This window comes from Rhinoderma darwinii, chromosome 1 (assembly GCF_050947455.1).
Source record: "Rhinoderma darwinii isolate aRhiDar2 chromosome 1, aRhiDar2.hap1, whole genome shotgun sequence".
Classification (NCBI taxonomy): domain Eukaryota; kingdom Metazoa; phylum Chordata; class Amphibia; order Anura; family Rhinodermatidae; genus Rhinoderma; species Rhinoderma darwinii.
In genome coordinates this window covers 665930519-665945474 of record NC_134687.1, presented here as the reverse complement: position 1 = coordinate 665945474, position 14956 = coordinate 665930519, and the positions used below count along the sequence as shown (strand labels likewise).

General features: G+C 46.0%; 1 protein-coding gene across 1 annotated transcript in view; it reads left to right on the top strand.

Moving 5' to 3' along the window:
- The window catches only part of LOC142710473 (oocyte zinc finger protein XlCOF29-like), a 238217-nt gene that overhangs the window by 144160 nt on the left and 79101 nt on the right, over nucleotides 1-14956 (top strand). The gene's annotated exons all lie outside the window — the stretch shown is intronic.

The following is a 14956-nucleotide window of genomic DNA, read 5'->3' as shown; positions in this document are numbered from 1 at the left end:
ATAAAAGGCAGAGGACTGGTCTAGAAGGAGGAGCACAGAGTAATGTAAAAGGTAAAGGACAGATCTAGAAGCAGGAGCACAGAGTAATGAAGAAGCAGAGGACAGGTCTAGAAGGAGGAGCACCGAGTAATTTAGAAGCAGAGGACAGGTCTAGAAGGAGGAGCACAGAGTAATGTAGAAGCAGAGGACAGGTCTAGAAGGAGGAGCACAGAGTAATGTAGAAGGTAGACACAGGTCTAGAAGGAGGAGCACGGGGTAATGTAGAAGCAGAGGACAGGTCTAGCAGGAGAAGCACAGAGTAATGTTAAAGCAGAGGACAGGTCTAGAAGGAGGAGCACAGAGTAATGTAGAAGCAGAGAACAGGTCTAGAAGGAGGAGCAGAGTAATGTAGAAGGTGGTGGACAGGTCTAGAAGGAGGAGCACAGAGTAATGTAGAAGCAGAGAACAGGTCTAGAAGGAGAAGCACAGAGTAATGTAGAAGGTGGTGGACAGGTCTAGAAGGAGGAGCACAGAGTAATGTAGAAGCAGAGGACAGGTCTAGAAGGAGGCGCACAGAATAATGTAGAAGCAGAGGACAGGTCTAGAAGGATGAGCACAGAGTAATGTAGAAACAGAGGACAGGTCTAGAAGGAGGAGCACAGAGTAATGTAGAAGCAAAGGACAGGTCGAGAAGGAGAAGAACAGAGTAATGTAGAAGCGGAGGACAAGTCTAGAAGGAGGAGCACAGAGTAATGTAGAAGCAGAGGACAGGTCTAGAAGGAGGAGCACAGAGTAATGTAGAAGCAGAGGAACGGTCTAGAAGGAGGAGCACAGAGTAATGTAGAAGCAGAGGACAGGTCTAGAAGGAGGAGCACAGAGTAATGTAGAAGCAGAGGACAGGTCTAGAGGGAGGAGCACAGAGTAATGTAGAGCAAAGGACAGGTCTAGAAGGAGGAGCATAGAGTAATGTAGAAGCAGAGGACAGGTCTAGAAGGAGGAGCACAGAGTAATGTAGAAGCAGGGGACAGGTCTAGAAGGAGCAGCACAGAGTAATGTAGAAGCAGAGGACAGGTCTAGAAGGAGCAGCATAGAGTAATGTAGAACCAGAGGACAGGTCTAGAAGGAGGAGAACAGTGTAATGTAGAAGCAGAGGACAGGTCTAGAAGGAGGAGCACAGAGTAATGTAGAAGCAGGGGACAGGTCTAAAAGGAGCAGCATAGAGTAATGTAGAAGCAGGGGACAGGTCTAAAAGGAGCAGCATAGAGTAATGTAGAAGGCAGAGGACAGGTCTAGAAGGAGGAGCACAGAGTAATTTAGAAGCAGAGGACAGGTCTAGAAGGAGGAGCACAGAGTAATGTAGAAACAGAGGACAGGTGTAGGAGGAGGAGCACAGAGTAATGTAGAAACAGAGGACAGGTCTAGAAGGAGGAGAACAGAGTATGTAGAAGCAGGGGACAGGTCTAAAAGGAGCAGCATAGAGTAATGTAGAAGCAGGGGACAGGTCTAAAAGGAGCAGCATAGAGTAATGTAGAAGGCAGAGGACAGGTCTAGAAGGAGGAGCACAGAGTAATTTAGAAGCAGAGGACAGGTCTAGAAGGAGGAGCACAGAGTAATGTAGAAACAGAGGACAGGTGTAGAAGGAGGAGCACAGAGTAATGTAGAAGCAGAGGACAGGTCTAGAAGGAGGAGAACAGAGTATGTAGAAGCAGGGGACAGGTCTAGAAGGAGGAGCACAGATTAATATAGAAGCAGAGGACAGGTCTAGAAGGAGGAGCACAGAGTAATGTAGAAGCAGAGGACAGGTCTAGAAAGAGGAGCACAAAGTCATGTAGGAGGCAGAGGACCGGTCTAGAAGGTGGTGTACAATTCTAGAAGGAAGAGCACAGAGTAATGTAGAAGCAGGGGACAGGTCTAGAAGGAGCAACATAGAGTAATGTAGAAGGCAGCGGACAGGTCTAGAAGGAGGAGCACAGAATAATGTAGAAGCAGAGGACAGGTCTAGAAGGAGGAGCACAGAGTAATATAAAAGGCAGAGGACGGGTCTAGAAGGAGGAGCACAGAGTAATGTAAAAGGTAAAGGACAGATCTAGAAGCAGGAGCACAGAGTAATGAAGAAGCAGAGGACAGGTCTAGAAGGAGGAGCACCGAGTAATTTAGAAGCAGAGGACAGGTCTAGAAGGAGGAGCACAGAGTAATGTAGAAGCAGAGGACAGGTCTAGAAGGAGGAGCACAGAGTAATGTAGAAGGTAGACACAGGTCTAGAAGGAGGAGCACGGGGTAATGTAGAAGCAGAGGACAGGTCTAGCAGGAGAAGCACAGAGTAATGTTAAAGCAGAGGACAGGTCTAGAAGGAGGAGCACAGAGTAATGTAGAAGCAGAGAACAGGTCTAGAAGGAGGAGCAGAGTAATGTAGAAGGTGGTGGACAGGTCTAGAAGGAGGAGCACAGAGTAATGTAGAAGCAGAGAACAGGTCTAGAAGGAGAAGCACAGAGTAATGTAGAAGGTGGTGGACAGGTCTAGAAGGAGGAGCACAGAGTAATGTAGAAGCAGAGGACAGGTCTAGAAGGAGGCGCACAGAATAATGTAGAAGCAGAGGACAGGTCTAGAAGGAGGAGCACAGAGTAATGTAGAAACAGAGGACAGGTCTAGAAGGAGGAGCACAGAGTAATGTAGAAGCAAAGGACAGGTCGAGAAGGAGAAGAACAGAGTAATGTAGAAGCGGAGGACAAGTCTAGAAGGAGGAGCACAGAGTAATGTAGAAGCAGAGGACAGGTCTAGAAGGAGGAGCACAGAGTAATGTAGAAGCAGAGGAACGGTCTAGAAGGAGGAGCACAGAGTAATGTAGAAGCAGAGGACAGGTCTAGAAGGAGGAGCACAGAGTAATGTAGAAGCAGAGGACAGGTCTAGAGGGAGGAGCACAGAGTAATGTAGAGCAGAGGACAGGTCTAGAAGGAGGAGCATAGAGTAATGTAGAAGCAGAGGACAGGTCTAGAAGGAGGAGCACAGAGTAATGTAGAAGCAGGGGACAGGTCTAGAAGGAGCAGCACAGAGTAATGTAGAAGCAGAGGACAGGTCTAGAAGGAGCAGCATAGAGTAATGTAGAACCAGAGGACAGGTCTAGAAGGAGGAGAACAGTGTAATGTAGAAGCAGAGGACAGGTCTAGAAGGAGGAGCACAGAGTAATGTAGAAGCAGGGGAGAGGTCTAAAAGGAGCAGCATAGAGTAATGTAGAAGCAGGGGACAGGTCTAAAAGGAGCAGCATAGAGTAATGTAGAAGGCAGAGGACAGGTCTAGAAGGAGGAGCACAGAGTAATTTAGAAGCAGAGGACAGGTCTAGAAGGAGGAGCACAGAGTAATGTAGAAGCAGAGGACAGGTCTAGAAGGAGGAGAACAGAGTATGTAGAAGCAGGGGACAGGTCTAGAAGGAGGAGCACAGATTAATATAGAAGCAGAGGACAGGTCTAGAAGGAGGAGCACAGAGTAATGTAGAAGCAGAGGACAGGTCTAGAAAGAGGAGCACAAAGTCATGTAGGAGGCAGAGGACCGGTCTAGAAGGTGGTGTACAATTCTAGAAGGAAGAGCACAGAGTAATGTAGAAGCAGGGGACAGGTCTAGAAGGAGCAACATAGAGTAATGTAGAAGGCAGCGGACAGGTCTAGAAGGAGGAGCACAGAATAATGTAGAAGCAGAGGACAGGTCTAGAAGGAGGAGCACAGAGTAATATAAAAGGCAGAGGACGGGTCTAGAAGGAGGAGCACAGAGTCATGTAAAAGGTAAAGGACAGATCTAGAAGCAGGAGCACAGAGTAATGAAGAAGCAGAGGACAGGTCTAGAAGGAGGAGCACAGAGTAATTTAGAAGCAGAGGACAGGTCTAGAAGGAGGAGCACAGAGTAATGTAGAAGCAGAGGACAGGTCTAGAAGGAGGAGCACAGAGTAATGTAGAAGGTAGACACAGGTCTAGAAGGAGGAGCACGGGGTAATGTAGAAGCAGAGGACAGGTCTAGCAGGAGAAGCACAGAGTAATGTTAAAGCAGAGGACAGGTCTAGAAGGAGGAGCACAGAGTAATGTAGAAGCAGAGAACAGGTCTAGAAGGAGGAGCAGAGTAATGTAGAAGGTGGTGGACAGGTCTAGAAGGAGGAGCACAGAGTAATGTAGAAGCAGAGAACAGGTCTGGAAGGAGAAGCACAGAGTAATGTAGAAGGTGGTGGACAGGTCTAGAAGGAGGAGCACAGAGTAATGTAGAAGCAGAGGACAGGTCTAGAAGGAGGCGCACAGAATAATGTAGAAGCAGAGGACAGGTCTAGAAGGAGGAGCACAAAGTAATGTAGAAACAGAGGACAGGTCTAGAAGGAGGAGCACAGAGTAATGTAGAAGCAAAGGACAGGTCGAGAAGGAGAAGAACAGAGTAATGTAGAAGCGGAGGACAAGTCTAGAAGGAGGAGCACAGAGTAATGTAGAAGCAGAGGACAGGTCTAGAAGGAGGAGCACAGAGTAATGTAGAAGCAGAGGAACGGTTTAGAAGGAGGAGCACAGAGTAATGTAGAAGCAGAGGACAGGTCTAGAAGGAGGAGCACAGAGTAATGTAGAAGCAGAGGACAGGTCTAGAGGGAGGAGCACAGAGTAATGTAGAGCAGAGGACAGGTCTAGAAGGAGGAGCATAGAGTAATGTAGAAGCAGAGGACAGGTCTAGAAGGAGGAGCACAGAGTAATGTAGAAGCAGGGGACAGGTCTAGAAGGAGCAGCACAGAGTAATGTAGAAGCAGAGGACAGGTCTAGAAGGAGCAGCATAGAGTAATGTAGAACCAGAGGACAGGTCTAGAAGGAGGAGAACAGTGTAATGTAGAAGCAGAGGACAGGTCTAGAAGGAGGAGCACAGAGTAATGTAGAAGCAGGGGACAGGTCTAAAAGGAGCAGCATAGAGTAATGTAGAAGCAGGGGACAGGTCTAAAAGGAGCAGCATAGAGTAATGTAGAAGGCAGAGGACAGGTCTAGAAGGAGGAGCACAGAGTAATTTAGAAGCAGAGGACAGGTCTAGAAGGAGGAGCACAGAGTAATGTAGAAACAGAGGACAGGTGTAGGAGGAGGAGCACAGAGTAATGTAGAAGCAGAGGACAGGTCTAGAAGGAGGAGAACAGAGTATGTAGAAGCAGGGGACAGGTCTAAAAGGAGCAGCATAGAGTAATGTAGAAGCAGGGGACAGGTCTAAAAGGAGCAGCATAGAGTAATGTAGAAGGCAGAGGACAGGTCTAGAAGGAGGAGCACAGAGTAATTTAGAAGCAGAGGACAGGTCTAGAAGGAGGAGCACAGAGTAATGTAGAAACAGAGGACAGGTGTAGAAGGAGGAGCACAGAGTAATGTAGAAGCAGAGGACAGGTCTAGAAGGAGGAGAACAGAGTATGTAGAAGCAGGGGACAGGTCTAGAAGGAGGAGCACAGATTAATATAGAAGCAGAGGACAGGTCTAGAAGGAGGAGCACAGAGTAATGTAGAAGCAGAGGACAGGTCTAGAAAGAGGAGCACAAAGTCATGTAGGAGGCAGAGGACCGGTCTAGAAGGTGGTGTACAATTCTAGAAGGAAGAGCACAGAGTAATGTAGAAGCAGGGGACAGGTCTAGAAGGAGCAACATAGAGTAATGTAGAAGGCAGCGGACAGGTCTAGAAGGAGGAGCACAGAATAATGTAGAAGCAGAGGACAGGTCTAGAAGGAGGAGCACAGAGTAATATAAAAGGCAGAGGACGGGTCTAGAAGGAGGAGCACAGAGTAATGTAAAAGGTAAAGGACAGATCTAGAAGCAGGAGCACAGAGTAATGAAGAAGCAGAGGACAGGTCTAGAAGGAGGAGCACCGAGTAATTTAGAAGCAGAGGACAGGTCTAGAAGGAGGAGCACAGAGTAATGTAGAAGCAGAGGACAGGTCTAGAAGGAGGAGCACAGAGTAATGTAGAAGGTAGACACAGGTCTAGAAGGAGGAGCACGGGGTAATGTAGAAGCAGAGGACAGGTCTAGCAGGAGAAGCACAGAGTAATGTTAAAGCAGAGGACAGGTCTAGAAGGAGGAGCACAGAGTAATGTAGAAGCAGAGAACAGGTCTAGAAGGAGGAGCAGAGTAATGTAGAAGGTGGTGGACAGGTCTAGAAGGAGGAGCACAGAGTAATGTAGAAGCAAAGGACAGGTCGAGAAGGAGAAGAACAGAGTAATGTAGAAGCGGAGGACAAGTCTAGAAGGAGGAGCACAGAGTAATGTAGAAGCAGAGGACAGGTCTAGAAGGAGGAGCACAGAGTAATGTAGAAGCAGAGGAACGGTCTAGAAGGAGGAGCACAGAGTAATGTAGAAGCAGAGGACAGGTCTAGAAGGAGGAGCACAGAGTAATGTAGAAGCAGAGGACAGGTTTAGAAGAAGGAGCACAGAGTAATGTAGGAGCAGGGGACAGGTCTAGAGGGAGGAGCACAGAATAATGTAGAAGCAGAGGACAGGTCTAGAAGGAGGAGCACAGAGTAATGTAGAAGGTGGTGGACAGGTCTAAAAGGAGCAGCATAGAGTAATGTAGAAGCAGAGGACAGGTCTAGAAGGAGGAGCACAGAGTAATGTAGAAGCAAAGGACAGGTCTAGAAGGAGGAGCACAGAGTAATGTAGAAGCAGAGGACAGGTCTAGAAGGAGGAGCACAGAGTAATGTAGAAGCAGAGGACAGGTCTAGAAGGAGGAGCACAGAGTAATGTAGAAGCAGAGGACAGGTCTAGAAGGAGGAGCACAGAGTAATGTAGAAGCAGAGGACAGGTCTAGAAGGAGGAGCACAGAGTAATGTAGAAACAGAGGACAGGTGTAGGAGGAGGAGGAGCACAGAGTAATGTAGAAGCAGAGGACAGGTCTAGAAGGAGGAGCACAGAGTAATGTAGAAGCAGAGGACAGGTCTAGAAGGAGGAGCACAGAGTAATGTAGAAGCAGAGGACAGGTCTAGAAGGAGGAGCACAGATTAATGTAGAAGGTAGACACAGGTCTAGAAGGAGCAGCACAGAGTAATGTAGAAGGCAGAAAACAGGTCTAGAAGGAGTAGCATAGAGTAATGTAGAAGCAGGGGACAGGTCTAGAAGGAGGAGCACAGAGTAATGTAGAAGTAGAGGACAGGTCTAGATGGAGGAGCATAAAGTAATGTAGAAGGTGGAGAACAGGTCTAGAAGGAGGAGCACAGAGTAATATAGAAGGCAGATGACAGGTCTAGAAGGAGGAGCACACAGTAATATAGAAGGCAGAGGACAGGTCTAGAAGGAGGAGCACAGAGTAATGTAGAAGCAGAGGACAGGTCTAGAAGGAGGAGCACAGAGTAATGTAGAAGCAGAGGACAGGTCTAGAGGGAGGAGCACAGAGTAATGTAGAAGCAGAGGACAGGTCTAGAAGGAGGAGCATAGAGTAATGTAGAAGCAGAGGACAGGTCTAGAAGGAGGAGCACAGAGTAATGTAGAAGCAGGGGACAGGTCTAGAAGGAGCAGCACAGAGTAATGTAGAAGCAGAGGACAGGTCTTGAAGGAGCAGCATAGAGTAATGTAGAAGCGGAGGACAGGTCTAGAAGGAGGAGCACAGAGTAATGTAGAAGCAGGGGACAGGTCTAGAAGGAGCAGCACAGAGTAATGTAGAAGCAGAGGACAGGTCTAGAAGGAGCAGCATAGAGTAATGTAGAAGCAGGGGACAGGTCTAAAAGGAGCAGCATAGAGTAATGTAGAAGGCAGAGGACAGGTCTAGAAGGAGGAGCACAGAGTAATGTAGAAGGCAGAGGACAGGTCTAGAAGGAGGAGCACAGAGTAATTTAGAAGCAGAGGACAGGTCTAGAAGGAGGAGCACAGAGTAATGTAGAAACAGAGGACAGGTGTAGGAGGAGGAGGAGCACAGAGTAATGTAGAAGCAGAGGACAGGTCTAGAAGGAGGAGCACAGAGTATGTAGAAGCAGGGGACAGGTCTAGAAGGAGGAGCACAGATTAATATAGAAGCAGAGGACAGGTCTAGAAGGAGGAGCACAGAGTAATGTAGAAGCAGAGGACAGGTCTAGAAAGAGGAGCACAAAGTCATGTAGGAGGCAGAGGACCGGTCTAGAAGGTGGTGTACAATTCTAGAAGGAAGAGCACAGAGTAATGTAGAAGCAGGGGACAGGTCTAGAAGGAGCAGCACAGAGTAATGTAGAAGCAGAGGACAGGTCTTGAAGGAGCAGCATAGAGTAATGTAGAAGCGGAGGACAGGTCTAGAAGGAGGAGCACAGAGTAATGTAGAAGCAGGGGACAGGTCTAGAAGGAGCAGCACAGAGTAATGTAGAAGCAGAGGACAGGTCTAGAAGGAGCAGCATAGAGTAATGTAGAAGCAGGGGACAGGTCTAAAAGGAGCAGCATAGAGTAATGTAGAAGCAGGGGACAGGTCTAAAAGGAGCAGCATAGAGTAATGTAGAAGCAGGGGACAGGTCTAAAAGGAGCAGCATAGAGTAATGTAGAAGGCAGAGGACAGGTCTAGAAGGAGGAGCACAGAGTAATTTAGAAGCAGAGGACAGGTCTAGAAGGAGGAGCACAGAGTAATGTAGAAACAGAGGACAGGTGTAGGAGGAGGAGGAGCACAGAGTAATGTAGAAGCAGAGGACAGGTCTAGAAGGAGGAGCACAGAGTATGTAGAAGCAGGGGACAGGTCTAGAAGGAGGAGCACAGATTAATATAGAAGCAGAGGACAGGTCTAGAAGGAGGAGCACAGAGTAATGTAGAAGCAGAGGACAGGTCTAGAAAGAGGAGCACAAAGTCATGTAGGAGGCAGAGGACCGGTCTAGAAGGTGGTGTACAATTCTAGAAGGAAGAGCACAGAGTAATGTAGAAGCAGGGGACAGGTCTAGAAGGAGCAACATAGAGTAATGTAGAAGGCAGCGGACAGGTCTAGAAGGAGGAGCACAGAATAATGTAGAAGCAGAGGACAGGTCTAGAAGGAGGAGCACAGAGTAATATAAAAGGCAGAGGACGGGTCTAGAAGGAGGAGCACAGAGTAATGTAAAAGGTAAAGGACAGATCTAGAAGCAGGTGCACAGAGTAATGTAGAAGCAGAGGACAGGTCTAGAAGGAGGAGCACAGTAATTTAGAAGCAGAGGACAGGTCTAGAAGGAGGAGCACAGAGTAATGTAGAAGCAGAGGACAGGTCTAGAAGGAGGAGCACAGAGTAATGTAGAAGGTAGACACAGGTTTAGAAGGAGGAGCACGGGGTAATGTAGAAGCAGAGGACAGGTCTAGCAGGAGGAGCACAGAGTAATGTTAAAGCAGAGGACAGGTCTAGAAGGAGGAGCACAGAGTAATGTAGAAGCAGAGAACAGGTCTAGAAGGAGGAGCAGAGAAATGTAGAAGGTGGTGGACAGGTCTAGAAGGAGGCGCACAGAATAATGTAGAAGCAGAGGACAGGTCTAGAAGGAGGAGCACAGAGTAATGTAGAAACAGAGGACAGGTCTAAAAGGAGGAGCACAGAGTAATGTAGAAACAGCAAAACCTATAACTAGGAGTCTGACACACGAAAAATGGGTTAAAAAATATGAAAGTTTATTGAATCAATTAAAATAAACACATATATAAAATTGGTAGAGATGCAAACCACAAGAAAAAATGGACAACCAGAACACGTCACACAGAACAGCACAGTGCGACCAGGCTGAGCACACCTGTGTTAAGTAACAGTCATAATGGTGTTCAAACAGCCAGCCATGGGTCACTAAAAGGTACTGGGAGACAAATGCATCAAAAGTATATACACATTGGTAATTAGTCTACACAGTATGTCTAGGGCAGTAGTACATCACAGTTCCAGAGAGAACAAGTACATCGAGTAACGGGAAATAGAGATATATCCTAATGAACTGTGCATGATGTGCACATGTCTCTTACCCATGACAGAGTGCAAGTGACTGGCGTCCACCCCGACGCGCGTTTCGGCCCGGAAGCCTTCGTCTGGGGGTGGTGTCATAGCCCACTCTCCAGCCTTTTAAATAGTCCCCCACCAATCCACAAAGAGAATCAGCCAGAACAGAACAGGTAAGTTAAAGATAGAATCAGCTGTGTGCGCGAAATCGCGGGCCGGCATATCAACATCCGGGTCACGAGACCGGAAGCAGAAGGTGCAAGGAGCACATGTCCCGCATCCGAACCTGAACCAGGACACCGAGTGCCGAGCCGCGACCCCGCGCGGCCGCACAGCGCAGAGGAAAGTACACACTCAAAAAAACACTCCACCGCACACAGTTGCCGACAGGGGCGCAATGCGCCCGGATGGAAAAGGTGCAGAGCTGCTGCAAGAGGATGGATACACTATCTGTCCCTAACCTTTCCCTACATAGTTAGTCACAACAGAGGAAAAGCAAAGAGAAATGCATGGTGTTGTTATTTGAAACGTATGGAAAGGACAAAAAGATAGCAAACAGCATGAATAAATAGATGAATAAGTGTCACCTCAGGGAAGTTTATGCTGAAGCACTGTATACCTTTAATGCACATGTCACCAGCACAGCAGAGCGGTAAAGTAATACTTGAACACAAACAATATTGACAATGAAGAAATGTGCACATAGGATGCTAGTGTGTGTATATATATACAACGCTTGGTCCCTGTATGACCGTGTAAAAACACAACAATCAAAAATGTACAAAACAACCAGTCTAAAGCATGATTAGTAGAAGTGATATATATTATATATACAAATGAATAAATACGTGTATGTATATAAACAAATAAATAAATAAAGATATATGAAGAATCTGTACAAAAATGTTAGAAGTACAACAGTACATGATGTATACTATGTAAATGCTGTGTAAGTGTAAATACACGTATATGCAAATGTCGAATCTATAAACTATCAGTATAAATACACGTATATACAAATCTCGAATCTATAAACTATACACATGATTCAATCTGCCAATGAATGTGATCAGCATGAATAAATAAATATATAAGCAGAATGGCCCCAAAAAATATAAATTCAATTGACCATACATATACACATATATCCACAATGCAAAATGCTATGCACATACACGTATGAACACATCGAACACAGATGACCTTTGTTAACCATGATCCATGTTAAATTACAAAAGGAGTAAATGTCTATATGTGTTGTAAACTGAAAAACAAAAGTATAATAGAATAAACAATAAAATATCAATGTGTTGTAATGATATACTGGTGCCAGTGAAAAAATTAAAAAACAATAAAGGACAAAACAAGTGAAAAAATGAAACTAAATTAAGGCAACCACAATGATCACAGGTACCGTGCACGTGAAGCGAAAAGACCAATAAGCTGAGAGTGATAAATGTGAACATAAATATTGTCAGTGAGTGTATGTAAACTAATTGGGTGAGAGTGAAGAGGGTGAATGATGTGCGTGAATCAAAAAAATAAAGATTGAATAATAGATACATAAAACCGTAAATGGTGAATCAATCTATAAATGAGTGAGCAGAGTGAATAATAAGAATGAGTGTTGAGTAATGAATACATAAGAGCATAAATAATGGATCAATATGTTAATGCGTGAATGCAGATGACTGTTAAAAAGGTACCGTACACAGTACATATCAAATGATTAGTAGATGTATGTTTATGTGTTCGACATATTTATAAATAGTGACATTGTTGCAGTATATGTTGTGTCAATCAAGCAACAACACATGTCCAAAATATATATTTTCACATGTGTTTATGTCCAATACACGCATCATATCCTGGTAATAAACCAATGCTTGGTGCATAGTTATTGTAATGAAAATTCGATGCATGGCTACATGCATGTCACGGTGCACCGAAAACAGTATAATAAATGATATAGTAAATGATGTGTCGCCAGGTAATAAAGTGTTGTATTAAAAGCAACAACAGAACATATATAGGTACATGCCAAACATACTGAATCAAAATACAATATCACACTGTTCAAGATGTATGGTACAATCAATATCCGCTAGTGGACGTATCATTGAGATGGTAAGGGGGAAGAAGTTGTCACAGGCTCTGGAGGTCAATCGAATGTTAGATTACAGCAAATACACCATGCAGAAGTGGCAAACTAGAAGAACTAAAAAACAAGCATATGTTAAAAAATGGCTATTGCTGTACACAAAACACATTGATTAAAAACAACAACACCATGAGAGATCCTAACACCCTTACAGGAACGCTGCAAACCCCAGGGTTTCATTCAAGCCCATTGGTTGAATTGTTTTGAGTTTCCAAATCCACTTAGATTCTACTCGCAGTAATTTTTGCATAAGAGAGCCTCCTCTCAAATCAAGCTCTACGTGATCAATGCCTTTAATTTTAAGCTCTTTAGATGCACAATTGTGGTGAAGAAAGAAATGCCGTGGCAGGGTTTTCAAGAGATCAATGTTGTCAGGGGCCGTACCCCTCGCTGCCTCAATGCTGTTAACATGTTCTCTTGTTCTTATTTTAAGTTCCATAGTGGTGAGACCAATGTAAATTTTTGGACAAGGGCAGCATGCATAATAGATTACCCCCTTCGTGTTACAATCAATGGGCCAGGTAATCTTATATGTTGTCTCGCCCTTTGAGTCTACAAAGTCATCACCGCTGACAATATTTGGACAAGCTATACATCGACCACATGGGCGGCAGCCCCATCGTGGTTTTGACGCACCAAAGATAGGTTTAGCCATTTGTGGTCGATGATAGCTTTGAACAAGTGTATCCCGAAGATTCCTGGCTCTCCTTGATGCCAATGCCGGTTTGGTGGGCAGAATTTCGGCTAAAATGCCATCCGTTTGTAGAACGGACCAATGCTTTGACAAACACTTGCGCATTTCCCCCCATTTATTGTGATAGGTAGTAACATACCTTATTTTAAAATCATCTGATTTCTTAATGGCAGGGTGGAGTAGTTGAGTTCGCGTAGACCTGCGTGCCCTCTCATATGCTCTTATTCTTAGGAACTGACCAACTGGGATCAATTCAATCATGTGTCTGGGGTCTGAAGAGGAAAAACCCACGTCATCACGTTTGATTAGTATATCCAAAAAGTCAATGGCCATGCGGTTGACTTTCCATGTCAATCGAATGTTAAAATCATTGACGTTCAGTTCACCCATGAAGAGTTCAAATTCATCTTATGTGCCTTGCCAGATGATGAAGATATCGTCAATGAATCTGGTCCAAAGGACCACTTGACTCACCGACGATATCCGGTCCGACAGGAAGAGGTCCCTCTCCCACAGCCCCAGGAACAGGTTGGCATATGAAGGTGCACAAGCCGCCCCCATCGCCGTACCCTGGAGCTGTAGGTAGAAGGAACCGTTAAAGTTGAAAAAATTATGTGTAAGCACAAATTCCATAAGGGTGAGAATGAACTGGGCCGTGATGGAATCAATGTCAGTCATCCCCAGAAAATATGACACCGCCTGTAAACCATCCTGATGTCTGATGTTCGTGTACAACGATTCTACATCACAAGTGGCAAAAAACATATTGGGTTCTAAAAGGAGCAGCATAGAGTAATGTAGAAGCAGAGGACAGGTCTAGAAGGAGGAGCACAGAGTAATGTAGAAGCAGAGGACAGGTCTAGAAGGAGGAGCACAGAGTAATGTAGAAACAGAGGACAGGTCTAGAAGGAGGAGCACAGAGATATGTAGAAGTAGGGGACAGGTGTAGGAGGAGGAGCACAGAGTAATGTAGAAGCAGAGGACAGGTCTAGAAGGAGGAGCACAGAGTATGTAGAAGCAGGGGACAGGTCTAGAAGGAGGAGCACAGATTAATATAGAAGCAGAGGACAGGTCTAGAAGGAGGAGCACAGAGTATGTAGAAGCAGAGGACAGGTCTAGAAGGAGGAGCACAAAGTAATGTAGAAGCAGAGGACAGGTCTAGAAAGAGGAGCACAAAGTAATGTAGGAGGCAGAGGACCGGTCTAGAAGGTGGTGTACAATTCTAGAAGGAAGAGCACAGAGTAATGTAGAAGCAGGGGACAGGTCTAGAAGGAGCAGCATAGAGTAATGTAGAAGGCAGCGGACAGGTCTAGAAGGAGGAGCACAGAATAATGTAGAAGCAGAGGACAGGTCTAGAAGGAGGAGCACAGAGTAATATAAAAGGCAGAGGACGGGTCTAGAAGGAGGAGCACAGAGTAATGTAGAAGGTAGAGGACAGGTCTAAAAGCAGGAGCACAGGGGCGTGGCTTAGCGGCATATGTGAGCGGACGCAGGAACCGGAGCTCCCGCTGCCGATATCCTGGTACATATCCTGTGGCTGAACTCTCCTAACGGAGACATACCTGTGCAGAGAGGGGAGAAGGAGGAGAATCTGTGGACACGACTCTGGAGCTGTTGGAGGCTGTAATGACCCGTTCCAGAAAGTCTAAGGCGGCAGAGGACGGTGAGCTGCGCTTACAAGATGGCGCCGACACGTGCATGATGGCAGAGAGCAGGGATTTGAGAGGGGCGGCGGCATCCTGGCTGGAGCGCTTTGCCAGAAAGATACCCATGAAGGCAGCTGCTGATGGAGAGATGTCAGACGGAGGGAAAGAGCAGACAGGCCGCTCAGGGTCTAGGTATGAACCGCTGAGGGCACAGATGGAGTCAGAGGAGGAGGAGGAGAATGGAGAAGATGCTGCAGGCAGCTCAGGAGGAGGGCTGGATCGAGGCTCACATAGCTTGAATAAGCCTGGACCCACGCTGGCGGATGTTTTTTCGGCGGTAAGCCTATGTAATGCCACGCTAGCTAAACTTACCTGCCAGGTGGGCGGAGTTAAGGAGGATATCTCCATTATACGTCACGATCTACAGAAAGTTTCGGAACGAACAACAGCGGTGGAAGGCAGGGTCAGCGAATTGGAAGACAGAATGCTGCCCATAAGGAGGGATGTAAATGCGGTAGCTGTGGATGTTAATTACCTGTTATCTAAAGCTGATGATCTGGAGAATCGCCTACGTCGAAATAATGTGAGGATGGTGGGAATTCCTGAAAAAGTAGA